Source organism: Tachypleus tridentatus, chromosome 5 (genome assembly GCF_004210375.1).
Source record: "Tachypleus tridentatus isolate NWPU-2018 chromosome 5, ASM421037v1, whole genome shotgun sequence".
NCBI classification, from domain to species: Eukaryota; Metazoa; Arthropoda; class Merostomata; order Xiphosura; family Limulidae; genus Tachypleus; species Tachypleus tridentatus.
This window is the reverse complement of record NC_134829.1, coordinates 5,303,439-5,318,131: the sequence shown is the minus strand read 5'-3', so window position 1 is coordinate 5,318,131 and position 14,693 is coordinate 5,303,439.

Below are 14,693 nucleotides of genomic sequence, written 5' to 3'. Positions count from 1 at the left end.
ATAAAAACAAAAAAAAACTCTTTCTAATGGAATCAAGTTGAAGTGAGGTGATTTTATTAGTGCTGTACCTTTGCTTGAGGACATAAAAGTATTAAATGACATTGAGGACATAAAAATATTAAATGACATTAATCACTTGTCAGATTGGACAAATATTTGGCCCATGGCCTCCTATTGCAATAAGTTAAAGGTAGCGCATTCCGATTATCTCAGTTTGGGTAAAAGGCTCTTAGGTTGGAACCCATTCGATAGAATCATTGAACAAAATGGACTTAGACAAGTGATGGAGAAATAGTTATGGAACTGAAGCAACTTTGTTAGTTGTATTCCTAAAACTGAATTACAACTAAAATGAAGTAATTATCTCCATATGTATATTTATAGAACTGTATTACAACTAAAATGAAGTAATTATCTCCATACGTATATTTATAGAACTGTATTACAACTAAAATGAAGTAATTATCTCCATATTTATATTTATAGAACTGTATTACAACTAAAATGAAGTAATTATCTCCATACGTATATTTATAGAACTGTATTACAACTAAAATGAAGTAATTATATCCATACGTATATTCATAGAACTGTATTACAGCTAAAATGAGGTAATTATCTCCATACGTATATTTATAGAACTGTATTACAACTAAAATGAAGTAATTATATCCATACGTATATTTACAGAACTGTATTACAACTAAAATGAAGTAATTATCTCCATATGTATATTTATAGAACTGTATTACAACTAAAATGAGGTAATTATATCCATACGTATATTTATAGAAGTGTATTACAACTAAAATGACGTAATTATCTCCATACGTATATTTATAGAACTGTATTACAACTAAAATGAAGTAATTATATCCATACGTATATTTATAGAACTGTATTACAGCTAAAATGAGGTAATTATCTCCATATGTATATTTATAGAACTGTATTACAACTAAAATGAGGTAATTATCTCCATACGTATATTTATAGAACTGTATTACAACTAAAATGAGGTAATTATCTCCATATGTATATTTATAGAACTGTATTACAACTAAAATGAGGTAATTATCTCCATATGTATATTTATAGAACTGTATTACAACTAAAATGAGGTAATTATCTCCATACGTATATTTATCGAACTGTATTACAGCTAAAATGAGGTAATTATATCAATACGTATATTTATATAACTGTATTACAACTAAAATGAAGTAATTATATCCATACGTATATTTATAGAACTGTATTACAGCTAAAATGAGGTAATTATCTCCATATGTATATTTATAGAACTGTATTACAACTAAAATGAAGTAATTATCTCCATATGTGTATTTATAGAACTGTATTACAACTAAAATGAAGTAATTATCTCCATACGTATATTTATAGAACTGTATTACAACTAAAATGAAGTAATTATATCCATACGTATATTTATAGAACTGTATTACAGCTAAAATGAGGTAATTATCTCCATATGTATATTTATAGAACTGTATTACAACTAAAATGAAGTAATTATATCCATACGTATATTTATAGAACTGTATTACAGCTAAAATGAAGTAATTATCTCCATACGTATATTTATAGAACTGTATTACAACTAAAATGAGGTAATTATATCCATACGTATATTTATAGAACTGTATTACAACTAAAATGACGTAATTATCTCCATACGTATATTTATAGAACTGTATTACAACTAAAATTAAGTAATTATATCCATACGTATATTTATAGAACTGTATTACAGCTAAAATGAAGTAATTATCTCCATACGTATATTTATAGAACTGTATTACAACTAAAATGAGGTAATTATCTCCATACGTATATTTATAGAACTGTATTACAGCTAAAATGAAGTAATTATCTCCATACGTATATTTATAGAACTATATTACAGCTAAAATGAAGTAATTATCTCCATACGTATATTTATAGAACTGTATTACAACTAAAATGAAGTAATTATATCCATACGTATATTTATAGAACTGTATTACAGCTAAAATGAAGTAATTATCTCCATACGTATATTTATAGAACTGCATTACAACTAAAATGAAGTAATTATCTCCATACGTATCACTAATTAGGCCTCACTAGGTACAGTCATGTTACTTATGCCATTTCTTACTCGAAATAACGGAGTTCTGGCAACTGGAAGTATGCAAGGAACCAAAAAGAATCTATGTTTATATCCTGTTGATTGGGAAGTAATATGTAGTAGTCTACGTTCTGTCATCACATGATGTGTATGTTTATATCCTGTTGATTGGTAAGTTACATATAGTAGTCTACGTTCTGTCATCACATGATGTGTATGTTTATATCCTGTTGATTGGTAAGTAATATATAGTAGTCTACGTTCTGTCATCACATGATGTGTATGTTTATATCCTGTTGATTGGTAAGTAATATATAGTAGTCTACGTTCTGTCATCACATGATGTGTATGTTTATATCCTGATAATTGGTAAGTAATATGTAGTCGGCTACGTTCTGTCATCACATGATGTGTATGTGTTTCCTGTTGATTGGTAAGTTACATATAGTCGGCTACTTTCTGTCATCACATGATGTGTATGTGTTTCCTGTTGATTGGTAAGTTACATATAGTCGGCTACGTTCTGTCATCACATGATGTGTATGTTTATATCCTGTTGATTGGTAAGTAATATGTAGTCGGCTACGTTCTGTCATCACATGATGTGTATGTTTATATCCTGTTGATTGGTAAGTAATATATAGTAGTCTACGTTCTGTCATCACATGATGTGTATGTTTATATCCTGATAATTGGTAAGTAATATGTAGTCGGCTACGTTCTGTCATCACATGATGTGTATGTGTTTCCTGTTGATTGGTAAGTTACATATAGTCGGCTACTTTCTGTCATCACATGATGTGTATGTGTTTCCTGTTGATTGGTAAGTAATATATAGTCGGCTACGTTCTGTCATCACATGATGTGTATGTTTATATCCTGTTGATTGGTAAGTAATATATAGTCGGCTACGTTCTGTCATCACATGATGTGTATGTGTTTCCTGTTGATTGGTAAGTAATATATAGTCGGCTACGTTCTGTCATCACATGATGTGTATGTTTATATCCTGTTGATTGGTAAGTAATATATAGTCGGCTACGTTCTGTCATCACATGATGTGTATGTGTTTCCTGTTGATTGGTAAGTAATATATAGTCGGCTACGTTCTGTCATCACATGATGTGTATGTTTATATCCTGTTGGTTGGTAAGTAACATATAGTCGGCTACGTTCTGTCATCACATGATGTGTATGTTTATATCCTGTTGATTGGTAAGTAATATGTAGTAGTCTACGTTCTGTCATCACATGATGTGTATGTTTATATCCTGATAATTGGTAAGTAATATGTAGTCGGCTACGTTCTGTCATCACATGATGTGTATGTGTTTCCTGTTGATTGGTAAGTTACATATAGTCGGCTACTTTCTGTCATCACATGATGTGTATGTGTTTCCTGTTGATTGGTAAGTAATATATAGTCGGCTACGTTCTGTCATCACATGATGTGTATGTTTATATCCTGTTGATTGGTAAGTAATATATAGTCGGCTACGTTCTGTCATCACATGATGTGTATGTGTTTCCTGTTGATTGGTAAGTAACATATAGTCGGCTACGTTCTGTCATAACATGATGTGTATGTGTTTCCTGTTGATTGGTAAGTAACATATAGTAGTCTACGTTCTGTCATCACATGATGTGTATGTGTTTCCTGTTAATTGATAAGTAACATATAGTCGGCTACGTTCTGTCATCACATGATGTGTATGTTTATATCCTGTTGATTGGTAAGTAACATATAGTCGGCTACGTTCTGTCATCACATGATGTGTATGTGTTTCCTGTTAATTGGTAAGTTACATATAGTCGGCTACGTTCTGTCATCACATGATGTGTATAGGTTTCCTGTTGATTGGTAAGTAATATATAGTCGGCTACGTTCTGTCATCACATGATGTGTATGTGTTTCCTGTTGATTGGTAAGTAACATATAGTCGTCTACGTTCTGTCATCACATGATGTGTATGTGTTTCCTGTTGATTGGTAAGTAATATATAGTCGTCTACGTTCTGTCATCACATGATGTGTATGTTTATATCCTGTTGGTTGGTAAGTAATATATAGTAGTCTACGTTCTGTCATCACATGATGTGTATGTGTTTCCTGTTAATTGGTAAGTTACATATAGTCGGCTACGTTCTGTCATCACATGATGTGTATGTTTATATCCTGATAATTGGTAAGTAATATGTAGTCGGCTACGTTCTGTCATCACATGATGTGTATGTGTTTCCTGTTGATTGGTAAGTTACATATAGTCGGCTACTTTCTGTCATCACATGATGTGTATGTGTTTCCTGTTGATTGGTAAGTAATATATAGTCGGCTACGTTCTGTCATCACATGATGTGTATGTTTATATCCTGTTGATTGGTAAGTAATATATAGTCGGCTACGTTCTGTCATCACATGATGTGTATGTGTTTCCTGTTGATTGGTAAGTAATATATAGTCGGCTACGTTCTGTCATCACATGATGTGTATGTTTATATCCTGTTGATTGGTAAGTAATATATAGTCGGCTACGTTCTGTCATCACATGATGTGTATGTGTTTCCTGTTGATTGGTAAGTAATATATAGTCGGCTACGTTCTGTCATCACATGATGTGTATGTTTATATCCTGTTGGTTGGTAAGTAACATATAGTCGGCTACGTTCTGTCATCACATGATGTGTATGTTTATATCCTGTTGATTGGTAAGTAATATGTAGTAGTCTACGTTCTGTCATCACATGATGTGTATGTTTATATCCTGATAATTGGTAAGTAATATATAGTCGGCTACGTTCTGTCATCACATGATGTGTATGTGTTTCCTGTTGATTGGTAAGTTACATATAGTCGGCTACTTTCTGTCATCACATGATGTGTATGTGTTTCCTGTTGATTGGTAAGTAATATATAGTCGGCTACGTTCTGTCATCACATGATGTGTATGTTTATATCCTGTTGATTGGTAAGTAATATATAGTCGGCTACGTTCTGTCATCACATGATGTGTATGTGTTTCCTGTTGATTGGTAAGTAACATATAGTCGGCTACGTTCTGTCATCACATGATGTGTATGTGTTTCCTGTTGATTGGTAAGTAACATATAGTAGTCTACGTTCTGTCATCACATGATGTGTATGTGTTTCCTGTTAATTGATAAGTAACATATAGTCGGCTACGTTCTGTCATCACATGATGTGTATGTTTATATCCTGTTGGTTGGTAAGTAACATATAGTCGGCTACGTTCTGTCATCACATGATGTGTATGTGTTTCCTGTTAATTGGTAAGTTACATATAGTCGGCTACGTTCTGTCATCACATGATGTGTATAGGTTTCCTGTTGATTGGTAAGTAATATATAGTCGGCTACGTTCTGTCATCAAATGATGTGTATGTGTTTCCTGTTGATTGGTAAGTAACATATAGTCGTCTACGTTCTGTCATCACATGATGTGTATGTGTTTCCTGTTGATTGGTAAGTAATATATAGTCGTCTACGTTCTGTCATCACATGATGTGTATGTTTATATCCTGTTGGTTGGTAAGTAATATATAGTAGTCTACGTTCTGTCATCACATGATGTGTATGTGTTTCCTGTTAATTGGTAAGTTACATATAGTCGGCTACGTTCTGTCATCACATGATGTGTATAGGTTTCCTGTTGATTGGTAAGTAATATATAGTCGGCTACGTTCTGTCATCACATGATGTGTATGTGTTTCCTGTTGATTGGTAAGTAACATATAGTCGTCTACGTTCTGTCATCACATGATGTGTATGTGTTTCCTGTTGATTGGTAAGTAATATATAGTCGTCTACGTTCTGTCATCACATGATGTGTATGTTTATATCCTGTTGGTTGGTAAGTAATATATAGTAGTCTACGTTCTGTCATCACATGATGTGTATGTGTTTCCTGTTAATTGGTAAGTTACATATAGTCGGCTACGTTCTGTCATCACATGATGTGTATGTTTATATCCTGTTGGTTGGTAAGTAGCATATAGTCGGCTACGTTCTGTCATCACATGATGTGTATGTGTTTCCTGTTAATTGGTAAGTTACATATAGTCGGCTACGTTCTGTCATCACATGATGTGTATGCTTATATCCTGTTTGTTGGTCAGTAACATATAGTCGGCTACGTTCTGTCATCACATGATGTGTATGTGTTTCCTGTTAATTGGTAAGTTACATATAGTCGGCTACGTTCTGTCATCACATGATGTGTATGTGTTTCCTGTAGATTGGTAAGTTACATATAGTCGGCTACGTTCTGTCATCACATGATGTGTATGTGTTTCCTGTAGATTGGTAAGTTACATATAGTCGGCTACGTTCTGTCATCACATGATGTGTATGTGTTTCCTGTTAATTGGTAAGTAACATGTAGTCGGCTACGTTCTGTCATCACATGATGTGTATGTGTTTCCTGTTAATTGGTAAGTTACATATAGTCGGCTACGTTCTGTCATCACATGATGTGTATGTGTTTCCTGTTGATTGGTAAGTAACATATAGTCGTCTACGTTCTGTCATCACATGATGTGTATGTGTTTCCTGTTGATTGGTAAGTAATATATAGTCGTCTACGTTCTGTCATCACATGATGTGTATGTTTATATCCTGTTGGTTGGTAAGTAATATATAGTAGTCTACGTTCTGTCATCACATGATGTGTATGTGTTTCCTGTTAATTGGTAAGTTACATATAGTCGGCTACGTTCTGTCATCACATGATGTGTATGTTTATATCCTGTTGGTTGGTAAGTAGCATATAGTCGGCTACGTTCTGTCATCACATGATGTGTATGTGTTTCCTGTTAATTGGTAAGTTACATATAGTCGGCTACGTTCTGTCATCACATGATGTGTATGCTTATATCCTGTTTGTTGGTCAGTAACATATAGTCGGCTACGTTCTGTCATCACATGATGTGTATGTGTTTCCTGTTAATTGGTAAGTTACATATAGTCGGCTACGTTCTGTCATCACATGATGTGTATGTGTTTCCTGTAGATTGGTAAGTTACATATAGTCGGCTACGTTCTGTCATCACATGATGTGTATGTGTTTCCTGTAGATTGGTAAGTTACATATAGTCGGCTACGTTCTGTCATCACATGATGTGTATGTGTTTCCTGTTAATTGGTAAGTAACATGTAGTCGGCTACGTTCTGTCATCACATGATGTGTATGTGTTTCCTGTTGATTGGTAAGTAATATATAGTCGTCTACGTTCTGTCATCACATGATGTGTATGTTTATATCCTGTAGATTGGTAAGTTACATATAGTCGGCTACGTTCTGTCATCACATGATGTGTATGTGTTTCCTGTTAATTGGTAAGTTACATATAGTCGGCTACGTTCTGTCATCACATGATGTGTATGTGTTTCCTGTAGATTGGTAAGTTACATATAGTCGGCTACGTTCTGTCATCACATGATGTGTATGTGTTTCCTGTAGATTGGTAAGTTACATATAGTCAGCTACGTTCTGTCATCACATTATGTGTATGTGTTTCCTGTTAATTGGTAAGTAACATGTAGTCGGCTACGTTCTGTCATCACATGATGTGTATGTGTTTCCTGTTAATTGGTAAGTTACATATAGTCGGCTACGTTCTGTCATCAAATGATGTGTATGTTTATATCCTGTTGATTGGTAAGTAATATATAGTAGTCTACGTTCTGTCATCACATGATGTGTATGTGTTTCCTGTTAATTGGTAAGTTACATATAGTCGGCTACGTTCTGTCATCACATGATTTGTATGTGTTTCCTGTTGATTGGTAAGTAATATATAGTCGGCTACGTTCTCTCATCACATGATGTGTATGTTTATATCCTGTTGATTGGTAAGTTACATATAGTCGGCTACGTTCTGTCATCACATGATGTGTATGTGTTTCCTGTAGATTGGTAAGTTACATATAGTCGGCTACGTTCTGTCATCACATGATGTGTATGTGTTTCCTGTTAATTGGTAAGTAACATGTAGTCGGCTACGTTCTGTCATCACATGATGTGTATGTGTTTCCTGTTAATTGGTAAGTTACATATAGTCGGCTACGTTCTGTCATCACATGATGTGTATGCTTATATCCTGTTTGTTGGTAAGTAACATATAGTCGGCTACGTTCTGTCATCACATGATGTGTATGTGTTTCCTGTTAATTGGTAAGTTACATATAGTCGGCTACGTTCTGTCATCACATGATGTGTATGTGTTTCCTGTAGATTGGTAAGTTACATATAGTCGGCTACGTTCTGTCATCACATGATGTGTATGTGTTTCCTGTAGATTGGTAAGTTACATATAGTCGGCTACGTTCTGTCATCACATTATGTGTATGTGTTTCCTGTTAATTGGTAAGTAACATGTAGTCGGCTACGTTCTGTCATCACATGATGTGTATGTGTTTCCTGTTAATTGGTAAGTTACATATAGTCGGCTACGTTCTGTCATCAAATGATGTGTATGTTAATATCCTGTTGATTGGTAAGTAATATATAGTAGTCTACGTTCTGTCATCACATGATGTGTATGTGTTTCCTGTTAATTGGTAAGTTACATATAGTCGGCTACGTTCTGTCATCACATGATGTGTATGTGTTTCCTGTTGATTGGTAAGTAATATATAGTCGGCTACGTTCTCTCATCACATGATGTGTATGTTTATATCCTGTTGATTGGTAAGTTACATATAGTCGGCTACGTTCTGTCATCACATGATGTGTATGTGTTTCCTGTAGATTGGTAAGTTACATATAGTCGGCTACGTTCTGTCATCACATGATGTGTATGTGTTTCCTGTTAATTGGTAAGTAACATGTAGTCGGCTACGTTCTGTCATCACATGATGTGTATGTGTTTCCTGTTAATTGGTAAGTTACATATAGTCGGCTACGTTCTGTCATCACATGATGTGTATGCTTATATCCTGTTTGTTGGTAAGTAACATATAGTCGGCTACGTTCTGTCATCACATGATGTGTATGTGTTTCCTGTTAATTGGTAAGTTACATATAGTCGGCTACGTTCTGTCATCACATGATGTGTATGTGTTTCCTGTAGATTGGTAAGTTACATATAGTCGGCTACGTTCTGTCATCACATGATGTGTATGTGTTTCCTGTAGATTGGTAAGTTACATATAGTCGGCTACGTTCTGTCATCACATGATGTGTATGTGTTTCCTGTTAATTGGTAAGTAACATGTAGTCGGCTACGTTCTGTCATCACATGATGTGTATGTGTTTCCTGTTAATTGGTAAGTTACATATAGTCGGCTACGTTCTGTCATCAAATGATGTGTATGTTTATATCCTGTTGATTGGTAAGTAATATATAGTAGTCTACGTTCTGTCATCACATGATGTGTATGTGTTTCCTGTTAATTGGTAAGTTACATATAGTCGGCTACGTTCTGTCATCACATGATGTGTATGTGTTTCCTGTTGATTGGTAAGTAATATATAGTCGGCTACGTTCTGTCATCACATGATGTGTATGTTTATATCCTGTTGATTGGTAAGTAATATATAGTCGGCTACGTTCTCTCATCACATGATGTGTATGTTTATATCCTGTTGATTGGTAAGTAACATATAGTCGGCTACGTTCTGTCATCACATGATGTGTACGTGTTTGCTGTTGATTGGTAAGTAACATAGAGTCGGCTACGTTCTGTCATCACATGATGTGTATGTGTTTCCTATTCAGTAACATAAAGTCCTCTAAGTACTGTCATTACATCTGTTTGTTTTCCTGTTATTCCCTTACTAATTTAATGAAATCTTGAACTAAAAACTGATCATTTTTATAACTATTACTGACTTTCAGAACAGTAGTCTGAGAATTGGTGGCGGACGTTCTAACTAACTGCCTTACTTATCAGCTTAAAGCGAGAAACAGATATTCGTTAGCTTTGAAGGTATAGTTTAAAAACAAAAAACGAGCACGTGTGCAAACACATATCAATGTAAGTTAAAACTCACTTTTTAATGAAGAAAAATATAGTTTTAAAAAGTTGTACACGTTACTTGCCCCAGAAGGTTTCTTCCTCTGTGATACTTCACTTTTTGAATGTTTTACAAAAGACTATAATAGTTGTGATTCATGGGTTATTTATAAAAATTCCTCAGGTTACAAGAATATACAAGAAAGTACAAAACTTATATGGACCACAGACAACTGTAATAAGGGTAAGAGTGGCTATACCTCTCATGGTGAGTGTGGTTATAATACTCAATATTACTGTGGTTATACTACACACGGCTGAGTGGTTATACCCCTCACGGTTACAGTGTTTATACCTTTCACAGTTACAATGGTTGTACTCCTTACGGTTAGAGTGGTCATACCCTTCATGGTTACAGTGTTTATACCTTTCACAGTTACAATGGTTGTACTCCTTACGGTTAGAGTGGTCATACCCTTCATGGTTACAGTGTTTATACCTTTCCCAGTTACAATGGTTGTACTCCTTACGGTTAGAGTGGTCATACCCTTCATGGTTACAGTGGTTATACTCCTCACGGTTACAGTGTTTTTCCTTTCACAGTTACAATGGTTGTACTCCTTACGGTTAGAGTGGTCATACCCTTCATGGTTACAGTGGTTATACTCCTCACGGTTACAGTGTTTTTCCTTTCACAGTTACAATGGTTGTACTCCTTACGGTTAGAGTGGTCATATCCTTCATGGTTACAGTGGTTATACTCCTCACGGTTACAGTGTTTTTCCTTTCACAGTTACAATGGTTGTACTCCTTACGGTTAGAGTGGTTATACCTTTCTCAGTTGCAGTGGTTATACCGCTCATGGTTACAGTGTTTCTGTAGCCTCTTTATCTTAATTATTCTGATAATTGAAAAATTATTGTCTGTTCAGAAATATAACCAACAGACTTATCAAATTATCGTTGTCTGTTTCGATATATAACCAACAGATTTATCAAATTATCGCTGTCTGTTCAGAAATATAATCAACAGATTTATCAAATTATTGTTGTCTGTTCAGAAATATAACCAACAGATTTATCAACTTATCGCTGTCTGTTGAGAAATATAACCAACAGATTTATCAAATTATTGTTGTCTGTTCAGAAATATAACCAACAGATTTATCAACTTATCGTTGTCTGTTGAGAAATATAACCAACAGATTTATCAAATTATCGTTGTCTGTTCAGAAATATAACCAACAGATTTATCAAATTATCGTTGTCTGTTCAGAAATATAATCAACAGATTTATCAAATTATTGTTGTCTGTTCAGAAATATAACCAACAGATTTATCAAATTATCGTTTTCTGTTCAGAAATATAACCAACAGATTTATCAAATTATCGTTGTCTGTTCAGAAATATAACCAACAGATTTATCAAATGTCTATAAATCTGCTTTGGGTTGCCTTAACAGAACCACATCCGTTACCAAATTATATTAATAAATAAATTAATTAATACGGTATAAAGTTTGTTTCAACGTATAAATTTGCCGGGAACAACCGTCATAAGAACATTACAGTACTGGGTAAAATGTCATTTGAAAGAAATGGCAGACTTTAACCTTGACAGATATTTTACTCATGTCAACTGGTAAAAGTTTTCTCTCTGAGAGATTTTAACGGTCAAAGTATTGAGTTATTTGTGTTAATTATGACAGTTTCACAATGCATTAAATATATCTCCTTCGAAGTTCTATCACAATAAGGATCGACTAAACAAAATACGCCAACTTATTAGTGTGACGTGAAGATATATTTTCATCAGTAGTCTTTCTATAAAACGATCTTTATATATATATATTCCTTAAAAATAAAACTACAATTAACTTTTTATTCATCGCTATAGCTTATTGTTTGTTTCTTAATTTCGTGCAAAGCTACTTGAGGGCTATCTGCGCTATCCGTCCCTGATTTAGCAGTGTAAGACCAAAGGGAAGGCAGATAGTCATCAACATCCACTGCCAACTCTTGGGCTACTCTTTTACCAACGAATAGTTAGATTGATCGTCACATTGTAACGCCCCCACGGCTGAAAAGACGAGCATGTTTGGTGCGACGGAGATGCGAACCCGCGACCCTGAGATTACGAGTCGCACGTCTTAACCCACCTAGCCATGCCGGACCGCTAGAGCTTACAGGACATTACACATGGTGTGAAATTCTAGCTTACATACTGCTTTCGTAGTTTTTATTAAAGCTAGAGTTTTGGAATGACATTTTATATCACATGATTGAAACGTCGGAATAACACGGATTTTTCACATCACCTTTATTTCGAGCTAACCCAGTACAGTTTCAAGTCACACATCTGTTGTTTTAGCCACCTACCGTTGGGCTTTTCGTTCAGAGATCAGAGTGGTTTATAATTATAGTTTCACTTCTTTGATTATATCAATTATAACAGTTCTGAGTCAATGGAAAGAAACTAAGGAAGGATTAGACCAAAAGATGAACATGTGAAAGGGACATATACAGTAACTCTATTACTAAATGTAATAAACCAACAAAGATTAGACCAAAAGATGAACATGTGAAAGGGACATATACAGTAACTCCATTACTAAATGTAATAAACCAACGAGCAGAATGGTTACTTTTTGTGGATGTAGTTTATATGAAAATTGAAGTTATAGTGCCTAGCATTGTAAAGCTCAAACCACAGGGACTATCATGACTCGACAAACCACAGAAACTACCATAACTCGACAAACTACAGGGGCTATCATAACTCGACAAACCACAAGAGCTATTCATGTTTCCATTCCTCTGTCTGGTAAAATACAGCGCAAAATTCCATGGTTCAATTCCCTCTATGGACACAGAGGAAATAGCCTACTCTGCATTAAAATTCGTGTTTTTGTAGCACGTGGAACGTGATGATACTCGGTTTTCGTTCACTGTATTTTCCTGTTCCGGTGTACATGGACTATCTAATTCTATTTTTATTAATCATTGATTAACGAGTCTGAATAAACTGTGTTCTTTTAAATAAAGAAATGAATAATTTATTAAATATTCTCCAACAAATGTTGGTTTAGTTCATTCTCCAGATCTTGTGAGTTTATTAAAATAATTGCAACGTTAGTTTTGATATTTGATAACGAAGAAAGACAGTTTGAGTAAACCAGAAAACATAGTTTAATCATGGTAAAACGTGATGACATCTCACACTGACCAAATAAAGAACATTTTAGTTGGAATACGACAACACTTATTTTCATCAGAGTTCTTTCTACCCAAGGCAACTGCAGTGATAGCTGCTAAGATATATGCAAGTTCTATTTTTCAAAACCAGTTTTACTGTCGATTTTATACCATTACGTTCGTTTGGAAACTACTTTAAAATCTAAGCAAAACTGTTGTGTTATTTTCTCTCTGCTTTCCGAGGCATCCCTAGCCTTCTAAATAATCCACAAAGTAACACACACGTGCATCAGTTAGAGTAACAACGTTCCGTTTTCCAAAGATATAATTAATATTGCAATGGGTCTAAAATTATGCTATTCCCAGTTCTAATTACATGTTGTTGAACAGTTGTGAACCCATAACAAAGAACCGGGTTTATTCACGTATCATTTTTCTCCACCTAAGTCAGGGTTTCTCAGGCAGTTGGACCAGCCTCCAGGCAAAGGTTGTGTAGGTGTGGAAACAATCACGTGAAATAAACTCAGAAATATATAACTGACATGCATGGTTTTTAACTCTACGTATCTAACGTTCTGTACTTAACAGCAGAAAACTGTGCTTATAAAGCAGAGAATCAATGAAAATCATGTATCACAGTTGTAGAGTACGCGATAAACATGTTATATATATATATATATGTATCGTGCTTGTGTGACTGAACACGTCGCTAAAGGACATTCTTCTTGTAAAACGGGGCTTAACCCTTCAATTTTAAAACAAACTGCACGAACAGAACGGAATATTTTAAAGTGTTTGTCAGGTCCTGTTACGTTGCACGTTTTTACTCCAACGTTTCGCCTGAATGCTATTGTTATCCTTCATCAAGTATGCTTGCCTTTTAAACAGTGAGGACTTTGTAATTTATATTCAATTCCAGTGCTCGTTGGTAAAAATTATCTTAATAATTGGCTTTGCTTTTTGAATTTCGTGCAAAGCTACACGAGGTCTATCTGCGCTAGTCGTCCGTAATTTAGCAGTGTAAGACTAGAGGGAAGGCAGCTAGTCGTCATCACCCACCGCAACTCTTTGGGTACTTTCGTACTAACGAACAGTGGGATTGATAGTACATTATAACACCCCCACGGGTGAAAGTACCAGCACGTTTGGTGTGACGACGATTCGAACCCGCGACCTTCAGACTGCGAGTCTAGCGTCCTAACCACCTGGCCACGCCGGGCCTCAACAGTTGGCGGTGAGTGATGTTAACTGCTTTTTCTCTAATCTATCACTTCCAAAGTAGAGACGGCTAGCGCAAATGAGCCTCGAGTGGCTTTGCACAAAATTCAACAGAGCAATAACAACCAGTCACTGTTTCTACAACTTAAAATCTATACTGTACTGTTTTATTTTGTA